Source organism: Danio rerio, chromosome 10 (assembly GCF_049306965.1).
Source record: "Danio rerio strain Tuebingen ecotype United States chromosome 10, GRCz12tu, whole genome shotgun sequence".
Lineage (NCBI taxonomy): Eukaryota > Metazoa > Chordata > Actinopteri > Cypriniformes > Danionidae > Danio > Danio rerio.
The window spans coordinates 39,936,265-39,949,894 of NC_133185.1; the positions used below are offsets into that span (position 1 = coordinate 39,936,265).

The window sequence follows — 13,630 nt, forward strand, 5'->3', positions numbered from 1 at the left end:
CTTGTGTGTATTAAGCAGTGTGTAAGCAAGGCGCATAACTAACGCGCTCTGCACTGGACAATAGACCAGCTTGTTCTGGTCTATTAAACAACCTTTTTAAAACAATTGCGTTGTGCTTTGCATCACATTACGCCGGGTGTATGATAGGGCCCATCGTGTTCCCTTACAAAGTAACAGCGCCATCTACAGACCTGGCATGAATAATAAACCTGTGTGGACAGGGATCATTTTTGAGAATGTTTCCAATGTATGTGAAAGCACTATTCATTCATTCATTCATTCATTTCCTTTTGCTTAGTACCTTTATTCATCAGGGGCTACCACAGCGGAATGAACTGCCAACTTATCCAGCATATGTTTTACACAGCGGATACCCTTCCAGCTGCACCCCACCTATATCTACACCTATAGTGAATTGAATAAACTAAATTGGCCGTAGTGTATGAGTGTGTGTGCAAATCTAAGTGTGTATTGGTGTTTCCCAGTACTGTGTTGCGGCTGGAAAGGCGCCTGCTGTGTAAAACATATGATGGAATAGTTGGCAGTTCATCCCGCTGTGGCAACCTCTGATAAATAAGAGACTAGGCCGAAGTTAAATTAATTTATAAAATAAATACAGTGTTCATTTTGGATGACTGTTTTAAATCGCTATATTTAATCGCCCTGTTTTGCAATTCATATGAAACCTGCAGTGCAAACAATGGATTTTTGAGTATAATGTACATTTAGGTAAAGCATAATGCTTGAATATTAATTATAACAACTAAGAAAAATTGGAGGAAGAAAAGCAGTGTGTCACACAGCAGGACACAGTCTTGTCAACAGCCATGATTCACAAGAAATACTAGTTGCAATACATGTTTGCATTTCTAGATACTGGGGATATTTGCACCAGCGTGGGCTCTAATTTAAGTCTGACTCCAGCAAAGCGCGCTCCGAATTGAATATCTTACAGCATGAGCCTTGACCGGGGACTTCTTGAGAAATGAGATTCTCTGCAGGTGTCAGACTACAAAGCCGCTGTAAATCCAATTAAAGTTCTCATTACAATAAAATACAGCAGGCCAGAATTCAATATGTCATACACAAACAGCTCAGGATCACATGGAAAGAAGCATTCACAACAACAAACACAATTTAGCGCAGATTTGAAGGGCCCCTGCTGTGCTTTGCCTTTATTGTTGAGCTGTTTGTGAATGTAAACGGTTAGCAAAGTTTTAAAGATAAACTTAAAAGCGGAGTCTTATAATGGAGTCAAATGCTTCCTGAATTACACAAATAAACATTATTAAACATGAAAATGACAGTACTCTACTGAAGTATTCCAGTTTAGGTTTCAAATGTTTGTTTGTTTCACACTGAATCTATAATTAGTGCTACTAAGATATCATATTTCACAACAAGAATTCACATTATGCAATCAATAAATGTAACTGCAATCTGACTAATAGTTCTTTAAATGTATTTTATAAAAAAGGAGATGTTCAATGCTTGATTCTGATTGGATGACGTACGCTCACTGGCCACTTTATTAGGTACACCTTACTAGTATCGGGTTGGACTCCCTTAGATCTCCCTTAATCGTTCATAGATTCAACAAGGTACTTGAAATATTCCTCAGAGATTTTGGTCCATATTGACATGATAGCATCACGCAGTTGCTGCAGATTTGTCAGCTGCACATCCATAATGCGAATCTCTCGTGCCACCACATCCCAAATGTGCTCTGTTGGGTTGAGGTCTGGTGACTGGAGGCCATTTGGGTACAGTGAACTTAGTTCTTAGTTGTTTTATTTCGGCTAGAATAAAAGCAGTTCAAAATTTGCCAAAATTTTTAGCCCCTTAAGCAATATTTTTTCAGTCGATTACAGAACAAACTATCTTTATACAGTGACTTGCCTAATTACCCTAACCTGCCTAATTAAGATTTTAAATGTCACTTTAAGCTAAATACTAGTATCTTGAAAATTATCTAGTAAAATATTATGTACCGTCATCATATTAAAGATAAAATAAATAAATTATTTAATAATTCAGGAGGGCTAACAATTCTGACTTCAACTGTATATGAATGTACATTTGAGGTGCCTGAGAGCTAGATTGAATTGGATGCTTGCCATTCTATTATTGTGATGCACTGCAGCCGACAATCCAGCAGCAGCGGCAGCTCAGGTACGGCTATAAATTTCCAGTTTTCCCTCGTATTTGCTGTGCTGTGTCGTTGCCAGTTTATAGCTGAGGGCTGTGTGCTGCCAATAGTCTGATGGAGTTTCACACTTTCCTGAAGCTCAGCTGGCATGACTCGAGTTGCTCTGGTAAAAGTTAACTGCATAACTGTAGTGAAAAGAGACAAGACAGTGATTAAATATGCATTTATGTAGTACCTACAACTTCTAGGAGATAAAAAAAAATCAACAAAATTGTACAATTAATTACCAAGCAGATGCGAGTAACAAAGAATGAAACTAAAATTTGGATGTTCATTCATTCATTTTTCTTTGGCTTAGTCCCTTTATTTATCAGGGGTTGACACAGCGCAATGAACCACCAACTTATCCAGCATATGTTTTACACAGCTGATGCCTTTCCAGCTGCAACCCAGCACTGGGAAAAAAAATTTGAGGTTGAAACACTGAAATAGTATACTCAGACCATTTTAAACAATTAAACCTTAGAAAATGTTTTAAAACTTTAATTCAAACCTAAAAATATCAACTGAATGTATTGTTGATCTGTAGTTTCTCTAAGAAAAGCTCAATTTAATTAAAAATTTAGTTTTATAATCGATTGCTAAGCCAAAAAGAAAATTAATGTATGAATCATACATTTCTTTGGTCATGAATGTTAATAATTGAGGCAAAAGACAGATCTTACACTAATGCGTTGAGTTTTTGTGACCCAACATTGGGTCAAATATGGGCAAACCCAACACTGGGGTTAAATAACACTGGTTTTTGACCCAACATTGGGTTATGACAACCCAGCATTTTTAGGGTGCACATTAATACGCATTCAAACAGTTTCATGAAAACACATTCTATCAGCTTTTGTAAAGCCTTTGAGAAGAGGGTCTATGGTTGGGTGTACGTGTACTGTATATGAATGGACCTTTTCTGATCTTTTGATCTCATATTGCCCGATTTACATAAAAACATAAAAGGAGGCAATGTAGAGTACGGCAGCTTTCATTTCTGCTCTGATACCCGCAAGACTACACCAAATGCTGCGGGTTTGTGGCAAAATCAAAACTGGTAACAATGAGAAGATTTTCACATGAATCGACCACATCAGCATTTACAATCTCAAAATGTTTTACAGAACACTTACACCCTGTAAAAAAATCTGTCAAATTACAGTAAAAACTGGCAGCTGTGGTTGCCAAAGTTTGACCAGTAAAAACACGGTAAAATTTGTCAAATAAATTTCTACATTTTAAAGGTAAACTACCATATTTCATTAACTTATTGTGTTAATACACCCATCTTTAAAATTCAATTCAATTCCTCTTTATTTTTATAGGACTTTTACAATGTAGATTGTGTCAAAACACCTTCACGTAGAAGATTATAGTAAATTGAAACAGTGTCAGTCCGGTTTTCAGAGTTTAAGTTCAGTTTAGTGTGGTTAAATATTCACTGCTGAGAGTTCAAACACTGAAGAGTAAATCCATGGATGCGCAGCTCTACAAGTCCCGAACCATGCAAGCCAGTGGCGACAGCGGTGAGGAAAAAAATTCAATAACTGGCGAAAGTGAAGGATAAAAAACCTCGAGAGAAACCGCTCCAGATACAGCCTGGTCCGGGATTATGGAAACCCTGGGATCATCTCTTCACAGGTCTTGGATCACATCAGTGGCGCTGCAAAATCTCTGGGGGCCTCGGGACGAGTATCCCCAGGTGGAAATAGAGAATAAAGAGAATAATTAGCGTAGCTGCTGTTCATAGTGTATATAATCGAGATGCAAAAATCTGCGTGGAGCACATTCATGCATCATACCACTATGTGAAGCATTGAGTGTATGCTTTACTAAAAAGATTTTAATCTAGTTTTGAACTGCGAGGGTGTGTCTGAGCCTCAGACATTATCAGGTAGGCTATTCCAGAGTTTAGGAGCCATATATGAGAAGGCTCGACCTCCTTTACTCGACTATTCTCGGCTATTCTAGGTACTAAAAGAAGCCCTGAGTTTTGAGATCTTAAAGAGCAGGTTGAATTGTAACGAGACAGAATATTGGTTAGATAAACGGGAGCTGTCGGCGCCAGTGGTTAGTGCGTCGATGCATGCCCTCCGGTGCTCACGGCGATCCGAGTTCGATTCCTGCCTTGCGGTCCTATGCTGATCCTTCCCTTTTCTCTGCTCCCCATGCTTTCCTGTTAAAGTTCTACTGTCCTATCCAATAAAGTTGAAAACCCAGAAAAAATAATTAAAAAAAGATAAACAGGAGCTAGATTATTTAAAGCTTTATAGTTAAGAAATAATATTTTATAATAAATTCGAAACTTAAAAGTACTTACAGTACATCTACACATTGTACTTTTGAACGTTATATGCAGTTCCGCTTGTGACGTCACACGAAGCGGCATCCGGGTCCAAGTGATATATCAAACTGTTCCACAAATGGTAATAATAAACGCTTACAAAGCGATATAATACATTTGAAAATCATGATCGCAATATATATATATATTATATACTCCATGCCAAATATCTAAAGGCCAGAAAGTGATTTTACCCCCCCTCCCCTCTATAATTGGCAATTGGCTTTACCTAAACCCTATCCCGACCCCCACCTTGGGAACCACTGTCTTAAAGGGATAGTTCACACTAAAATTAAGATGTATTCATTATTTACCCACCCCCAAGTGCTTCCAAACCTTTATGAGTTTCTTTTTTATGTGGAACACAAATGAAAAGCGGTAACTATTGCCTTCCATAGCATGTGTTTTTTCCTACTGTGCATGTCAATGATGACAGGTTTCAGCTTTCTTCAAAATACCTTCTTTTATGTACAACAGGGGGTTTTATAACCACTTCAGAATGTTTAAATAGTGAATAAATGTTCTCGGTTTACAAATATTCAGTTCCTGAACACACCTTTCTGTATAACAGGATGGAAAGTTTCTAGTCCACTCGTAGGCGATTCAGTCTGAGCTGTCAGAAGAAAAACGGAGACCCCTGAGACTCAGATTACTATGCAGAGAGCATCATCTCAAGCGGGAGAAAAGGGAAATACAGAAAGAGAGAGCTGCACTCCATGGACTGTTTCTCTGACATGCTCCGCTGTGTAAACCTTCCCATAATGCCTAGAGGATAATCCTGACTGGCATGTGCCGTTTTCAGTCACGACGCTCCTTCAAACGTGACATTCTTGTCAAAAGCAGAAGAGCAGACTGAGGGTGAGATGGAGATTCATTATCAGCATGACCCTTTAGTCCTCATGTTAACACACAGTCTGATCAAAAACGCTTCAGACGGCCTTGTCAGTGAATGCTGTGCGTTAACATTTGGCCTTCTGGTGTGAAATGGGAATTAAGCGCATCTAAAGCTAAGTTGAATAGGAAGTTCACACTCGAGACTGAAAGCACTCAGGACTGTTGACCCTGTAGTCCCTTTATTAATCCGGGATCGCCACAGCGGAATGAACCGCCAACTTATCCAGCATATATTTTAAGCTGCGGATGCCCTTCCAGCTGCAACCCATTTCTGGGAAACATCCATACACACTCATTCAAACTCATACACTACGGACAATTTAGCATACCTAATTCACCTGTACCGCATGTCTTTGGACTGTGGGGGAAACGGGAGCACCCGGAGGAAACCCATGCGAACGCAGGGAGAACATGCAAACTCCACACAGAAACACCAACTGACCCAGCCGAAGCTCAAACCAGCGACCTTCTTGATGTGAGGCGACAGCACTACCTACACCGCGTCGCCTTAAACATAAATAAATAATTATATATTTTAAAAAATGCCCTTGAAGGTAGGCCTAATACTTGTAAATAGCTAAACGGATCATAATCAAGATTTCATTTTGCTTTTTGAGCTAGAGATCAGATGTTTTTTGAAGGGATTACCAACAAATAAGGATAAAAATATCATTTGTTTTCCTATTTATTATTTGAGCAACTGATTTCAACCAAAACAACCTACAGAACCTATCATTTTAAATAAACTCAGTCAATAACCTGTTGAATGAATTAAATGCTAAAAAGTTGACAAATTATTACACTGTAAAGTATATTTAAGGTAACTTAAATCATATAAGTAAACCAATTGCAACAAACCATTTAAGTTTAAAAAAATTATCCCAATGAGTACTGTGAACTTACTCCATTTAAGTTGAAGTAATGAGGTATTTAATTCACTGATTATCTTCAACACTGAGTTTTAAAATTCTTAGTAGAATTAACTTTCACTCAGTTTGGGTTAACTACTCTCATTTCATTTGATAAAGTCTACTTTTGGGTTTTACAATGTAATAATAACCACAATAGTTTTTTTTGTCATCCTTCATTTTTGTTAATACAAGTAGTCAGAAAAAATATATATATTTGAATGTAAACAAATATGTCCATAAAAACGTCCCTATTTTGTTATTTGTTTGTCCCAGGTGTTTTCTGATTATTTACAGTTGTGAATTACATCGGGGCTTAAATCTCTGCTCTGTCAACTTTTGATGTTGAAAATTCAATTGTGAAGTTTATCAAAGTGCCTACCAAATTCACCTGTACCGCATGTCTTTGGACTGTGCAAGAAACCGGAGCACCCAGAGGAAACTCACGCGAACGCGGGGAGAACATGCAAACTCCACACAGAAATGCCAACTGACCCAGCCAAGGCTCGAACCAGCGACCTTCTTGCTGTGAGGCGACAGTACTACCTACTGAACCACCGCATTATACACACAATATATAGTACAATAAATAATTATAAATAAATAATTATAAATAAATAAATAAATATATATATATATATATATATATATATATATAAATAATAAATATATATGATTAAGTCTGTAACGTGAAAAAAAAAGTTCACCAGGTTTGTACCATAATTTACAACATCAACCCAAGACACTAGATCATAACAAATAATTACAAATATTAATAAAAGTAACTTTTTCCAGCTTCAAATGTTGTTGAAAGAAAAATCAAGTCCTATAATGCATCTCAAAGACGCTCAGTGGTTAGCACTGCCGCCTCACAGCAAGAAGTCATTGGTTTGAGTCCCGGCTGGGTCAGTTAGCACTTTTGTGTGGAGTTTGCATGTTCTCCCCTGGTTGGCTAAAAAATTGGCCTCATCTGTGTGAATGAGTGTGTATGGATTATTCCCAGTACTGGGTTGCAGCTTCAAAGGCATCCCCTGATGCTAGATAAGTTGATGGTTCATTCCGCTGTGGCGACCCTTGATGAATAAAGAGGCTATATATAGACAATGTCTCCATGAGTATTAAGAAATAAATCTGTGTGTTTCTCTGACTCTCCAAGCGAAATCTATCACTGAAAAGAACTGAATTCAGATGCAGAATGACACGCATCGGGGGAACAAGAAACCTCAGATTATTTACAGTTTTATGGATTAGAGGGAAAATCAGCCAAGGCGCTGTTCTTATCAAAATCCAGCAGCATTCACTCATGAGCCTGAGCGCCGGCATTAGCTCGAGCAATTATAAAGACCCAAAGGACAGGATCAGACACAGTGGGACGGAGGACGGGTACTAGCGGTCCCCGGTGGGCATCTGAGCTGACAGTGGAACGCCGCCAATATATTGTATGTCTACAGGCAGAAAATGCCCTCTAACTGGCATCCTTGCACATTGATGAAGCAAGCGAATACTCTGGTGAATGGTGAAAAAAGAAAGTCAATTTTTTATTCTGACTTGACTTGAAATGTACTCACTCAAAATGAACTCACAATGCTTGAAACTATCAGAAAATGATCATTTACAGTAAACTAAATCTATTATTATTGTAAAATCTTGCCAAATGTAAAAGTACAGGAGCCAATCAGCGATCGCTATATGGTGAATAAAGCCCGCCTTCTAGTACAGAAGCCAATCAGCGATCTATATAGAATGACAATTCTCAGGAGCAGGGGCTTGGACTAGACATGAGCTTCTGCAGATTTTGTGTGAATCGAACATTTAGAAATTAAACTAAATAGACAATTGTTGTTTAATTTTATTGGTTGTTCGTAATATGAAATGTAATCGCAAGCTTGGCAAGTATTTTTGGAGAATTTGATGTTTCCCCATTCAAACAGAATGTCCAAGCATACTGCCCGAGAGGCAAGGCAAGGCAAGGCAAACTTTATTTATAGAGCACAATTTAACACAACCGTAGTTGATCCAAAGTGCTATACAATAAAATAAACTAGACAATAAAACTAAAAATAACTGGTATTAAAAATACAATAAAATATATTTAAAAATAATACTAAAATATAAATAATACAAAAATAACATGCATGCATCAGTCAAAGGCAAGAGAGTAAAAATGTGTCTTTAAGTTAGATTTAAAAGCATCCAAAGAAGGAGAGATTCTGATGTTCAGAGGGAGACTATTCCAGAGCCTTGGGGCCGCAACACTGAAAGCTCGATCACCCTTTGACTTGCAGCGAGACCGAGGGACAGACAAAAGAAACTGATCATGTGATCTTAAGAATCTACAAGCTGTATATGGCCTAATAAGCTCGCTGACATAGGCCGGGGCAGAATTGTGCAAAGCTTTATAAGTGAAAAGAAGAATTTTAAAATCAACCCTGTATTTTATAGGTAGCCAGTGCAATGAGGCAAGGACAGGGGAGATATGATCTCTTTTCTTAGTTCCTCTTATTAATCAGGCGGCTGCATTTTGGACCAGCTGTAGCCGAGAGAGTGTTGACTGAGGTAGGCCAATATACAAAGAATTGCAGTAGTCTAACCGAGAGGAGATTAAAGCATGGGTTACGATTTCTAAATCTTTTTTAGAAAGAAAGCGTTTAACTTTTGCCACCAATCTAAGCTGGAAGAAACTGCTCTTCACAACCGCATTTACATGTTTGTCAAACTGCAAGAGTGGATCAAAGATAACTCCGAGATTCTGGCATTTCAAAGAATGACTTACCTTAAAGGGACTTTGCTATAGCACGTCTTTAGACTTGTGGGGTACACCCACACAGAAATGCCAACTGACCCAGCTGAGACTCGAACCAGCGACCTTCGTGCTGTGAGGCGACAGCACTACCTACTGCGCCACCGCGTTGCCAAAATATTTAATATCACTAATAATAATAATAATAATAATAATAATAATAATAATAATAATAATAATAATAATAATAATAATAATAATAATAATAATGGGCCTGGGTTTGTAAAACATATATATATATGTTGGGGGTTTATTCCGCTGTGGTGGCGACCCCTGATGAATAAGCAACTAAGCAGAAGAACAAATAAAAGAAAGGATTGAAAAGTCGTTCAAATGTCAATAAACCTGAGAAATGTTTTTTTTCCCCACAATGATGTCTCTTGTACATCATCCTATTATCTTTTGGGGGAAGCCTGTTTCATTTCCGGTCCAAAAAGATAAAAAATAAATAAAAATGTACATTTGCTAGGGGTATGAATAATTTTTTTTTTATATACAGTTGAAGTCAGAATTATTAGCCCCCCTTTGAATTTTTTATTTATTTTTTAAATATTTCCCAAATGATGTTTAACAGAGCAATGAAATTTTTACAGTATGTCTGATAATAATTTGTCTTCTGGAGAAAGTCTTATTAGTTTTATTTTGGCTAGAATAAAAGTAGTTATTAATTAAAAAAAAACATTTTAGGGACAAAATTATTAGCCCCTTTAAGCTATATATTTTCGATAGTTTACAGAACAAACCATCATCATACAATAACTTGCCTAATTACCATAACCTGCCTAGTTAACCTAATTAACCTAGTTTAGTTTTTAAATGTCACTTTAAGCTGTGTAGAAGTTTCTGAAAAAAATATCTAGTCAAATATTATTTACTGTCATCATGACAAAGATAAAATAAATCAGTTATTAGAGATGAGTTAATAAAACTATTATATGCAGAAATGTGTTGAAAAAAATCTGCTCTCTGTTGAACAGAAATTGGGAAAAAATAAAAATAAAAAGGGGGGCTGATAATTCAGGGGGGCTAAGAATTCTGCCTTCAACTGTATATGATATATTATTTCTTACCTCTGTTTGTTCTCTAGCTGCTTGTACATTCCTCGTGTGGTTTTCTCATTTTCACCATCACAACATTTTTTGAAATTTACTTCCAATGAAGATCAATACTTTGTACCGCCATGACCTTCTCTGCGCAGACAAATCAGTTCTTACAGGTTTGGAACAACGAGCTGGTAAATAAATGATGACAATATTTCATTCTTTTTTTTTTTTATGAACTGTCCCTTTAAGAGACACAGAGATCAAAATGGATCAATGAAGATCAATGACTAAGAACGCAAAATTCGTTATTACCAAAACACAATTCCCATCGAAGATACAAACCGATAGCGACAGGGAGCTGTGGCAGACAGTCATGCTCTGCTTAGCACCCATCTATTATCTGTGCTCTGTGTCTTCAGTGCAGCGAGCGGAAGAGATAAGACCGTCCCAGGAGGAGCGACGCCTCTGTCCTATTGACATGCATAGCTCTGCCCCACCGCTTGCATCTGAAGCTCCATCCATATGCCAGTCCCCGCCAGACTCTCTGTGGACAGACAGACGTGATACAAATTCAGTTTGCGAGATAACAACGAGATCTGATCAGACAACACTGAGCTATTTTGTGAAATGATTTGTTGATAGTTGAAGGCAGAATTATTAGCCCCCCTGTATATTTTTCCTCAATTTCTGCCTAACGTAAAGATTTTTTAAACACATTTCTAAATATAATAGTTTTAATAACTCATTTTTAATAACTGATTTCTTGTTTTTGCCATGATGACAGCACATAATATTTTACTAGATATTTTTAAAGACATTAGTATTCTGCTTGAAGTGCTTTTTAAAGGCTTAACTAATTAGGCAAGTAAGGGTAATTAGGCAAGTCACTGTATAACGATGTTTGTCCTGTAGAGTCTAGACAATATAAAAATGGTGTGAGGGGGCTAATAATAATATTGACCTCAAAATGGCTTTAAAAAAATGAAAAGCTGTTTTTATTCAAGCCAAAATAATACAAATAAGATTTTTTCCAGAAGAAAAAATATTATCAGACATACTGTGAAAATTTCCTTGCTGTTAAACATCATTTGGGAAATATAAAAAAAAATAAAATAAATAATAATTCACAGGAGGGCTAATCATTTTGACTTCAACTGTATCAAAATCAAAAGTGGACATAGTAGCTTGTCATTTTTGCCTCTCAATCTTTTATATATAAAGTAAGAACTGACCCTACAACCTGAAGAATATGTTCAAATGTGACACCTGGCTGACATACACGCTTATAGGGAAAGTGCAAGCGAAAACGTAAATTTGCAGGTAATGTACTCACCCTCAGGCCATCCAAGAAATTGAACATTATTGTTGTTAAAAATGTTCAATTTCTGTCACAGACTGATCATTTTACTTCAAAAGATATCAAAGTATTATCAGGAGCCTTGGGTATTAATTTCATTTTGCTGTCTTTTTATTTATTTATTTTTTACTCTCAGAGGAATGGTAACCATTGACTGAATCGCCAAAGAGCTAAAAATCTTCCTTTACGTTCTGTAGAAAAAAAAAATCACCTAAATCGTGGTCTAAAGGTGATTAAACTAACAGCATATTTTCATTTTTAACAAAAAGATCTATTTAATAGTTAAATAATAATTACTCTTCAGTGTTTGGACTCTCAGCTGTGAATATTAAACCCCACTGACCTGAACTGAACGTAAACTCTGAAAACTGAACTGACACTGTTTCCATTCACTATAATCTTCTATGTGAAGCTGCTTTGACAATCTACATTGTAAAAGCGCTATACAAATAAAGATGAAATGAATTGAAAATTAAGGCTCTTCATTAGCATCAATGATTAAATGACGAATCCATGAAAACCTCATTTTCATCGTAAACAAAAGGAATTGTAAAAATGTTTATTTATAGTCCCAATAATTTAGTTTAGTTTCGTTTAACTTTGTTGAGTTTAATCTGTAAATATAAAACAAATGAATAAAATATATAAGTAAATAACTATCTATATATAAAACATCTAAACATTTATATGTATTTACTTCAGAATTTTCTTTAATTTTATTAGAATGGACAAATGGGTGACACTTTACTTGAAGGGGTGTTCATTTAGACCCAAGATTCAAATGAAACAAGTCCTAATTTATGGTTATCTGGGACTCTAGAAGGATGCAGGCACAAATTAAACAATCAAATGTTAAATAACACTGTATAGAGTATCTTCATTGTACATGCACATAAAAAAAAAAAATCTTTCTTAAAGGGCACCTATGGTGAAAAATCTACTTTTTAAGCTGTTTGGACAGACATATGTGTAGATCTAGTGTACAGACCGTCACATTGGGGTGATATAAACACACCCAGTCCAATTTAACAACATAAAAACGGTGGAGCAATTGGAGCAGTTTTCAGACCGACCGCAACTTGACGTAAGAGTGCGGTCGCCCCGCCCACCGAATTAATTGACAGCTTTGCGTAGTAACATGTCCCGGTAGTCACGTGTATAATCATACCAACAAGAACAGACTTGCACAAAGCAACCGGGAATAAAAGGTCTGTTCAGTTCGCTAGGATCATCAATCATCATCAAATGTGATCAAGAGTAAGTTTCACATGTTAAAAATGTTTTAAACAGTGCACGTGTGTAATAAAGTACAGCAATTTACTTCAGCTTTACTTCATCAGCACAGCAGCGTGTCAGAACAATTATAAAGGAAGATGCTTCAATCCCAGTTTGTGGACGTTAAATCAGGTTTCTTTTCTATATTAACATAACAGATATCCATACAGCAGTGGAGACTAAGCTGTATCCTGTCACATTTGCATGCAAAAAGAGTGCAAATCTAAACGCGCTCTGTCTGTCTGTCTGTCTGTGTGTGTGTATGTGTCGGTCTGTATGTGTGTGTATCTGTGTGTGCGCGCGCGTGAACTTTGTACATTTACATTGCGTGTAACTCATCGATGTATCTCCACAACAAATACTCATTGGTAAAGTTCAATCTGTAGTATTTCTCACCAATGCTACATGCGATCTTCCTTGAAGTCTGTCTGTTGTCTGACGCAGCCGAGGGAAGAGCCACGCAGAAATGCACATAGAAACGGTAGGCGAGGAGGACTAGCCTTAAAGGCGCAGTATGACAAAACAACCCCCCTGGTGGAAAAATGTATGAAAGAGAATCTTATAAAAGGTATAATAAAAAATCTGATGGGTGTTTTGAGCTGAAACTTTACAGACACATTCTGATGACGGAGATGCAAAACACTTGTATAAAATCTGAAAAAAGGGGTAACCTAGGTGCCCTTTAAAGTTATACACATTATTTCTTGTACCTTTATTGTTTAAAGTGGCTTGAAATGCTCACACAGTCACTTGCCTTAAAAACCAACATAGCCTCATTCTGAAAATAAAGCTCTATATACATTTCTGGAGATTGC

General features: G+C 36.8%; 1 long non-coding RNA gene across 3 annotated transcripts in view; it reads right to left on the bottom strand.

Annotated features, from left to right (window-relative positions):
* Positions 1-635: 635 nt before the first annotated feature.
* Positions 636-13,630, bottom strand: part of LOC103911767 (uncharacterized) — a 39,616-nt gene continuing 26,621 nt past the window's right edge. For 2 of the 3 annotated variants that reach the window (XR_012386457.1, XR_012386458.1), the window contains exons 6-8: positions 10,526-10,727; positions 10,211-10,371; positions 636-2,334 (exon numbers count right to left, since the gene is read on the bottom strand). This is a non-coding gene — a long non-coding RNA (uncharacterized lncRNA). Of the gene's footprint in view, positions 2,335-10,210; positions 10,426-10,525; positions 10,728-13,211; positions 13,347-13,630 lie in introns of all 3 variants that reach the window. The other variant, XR_012386459.1, reaches the window with a different exon arrangement.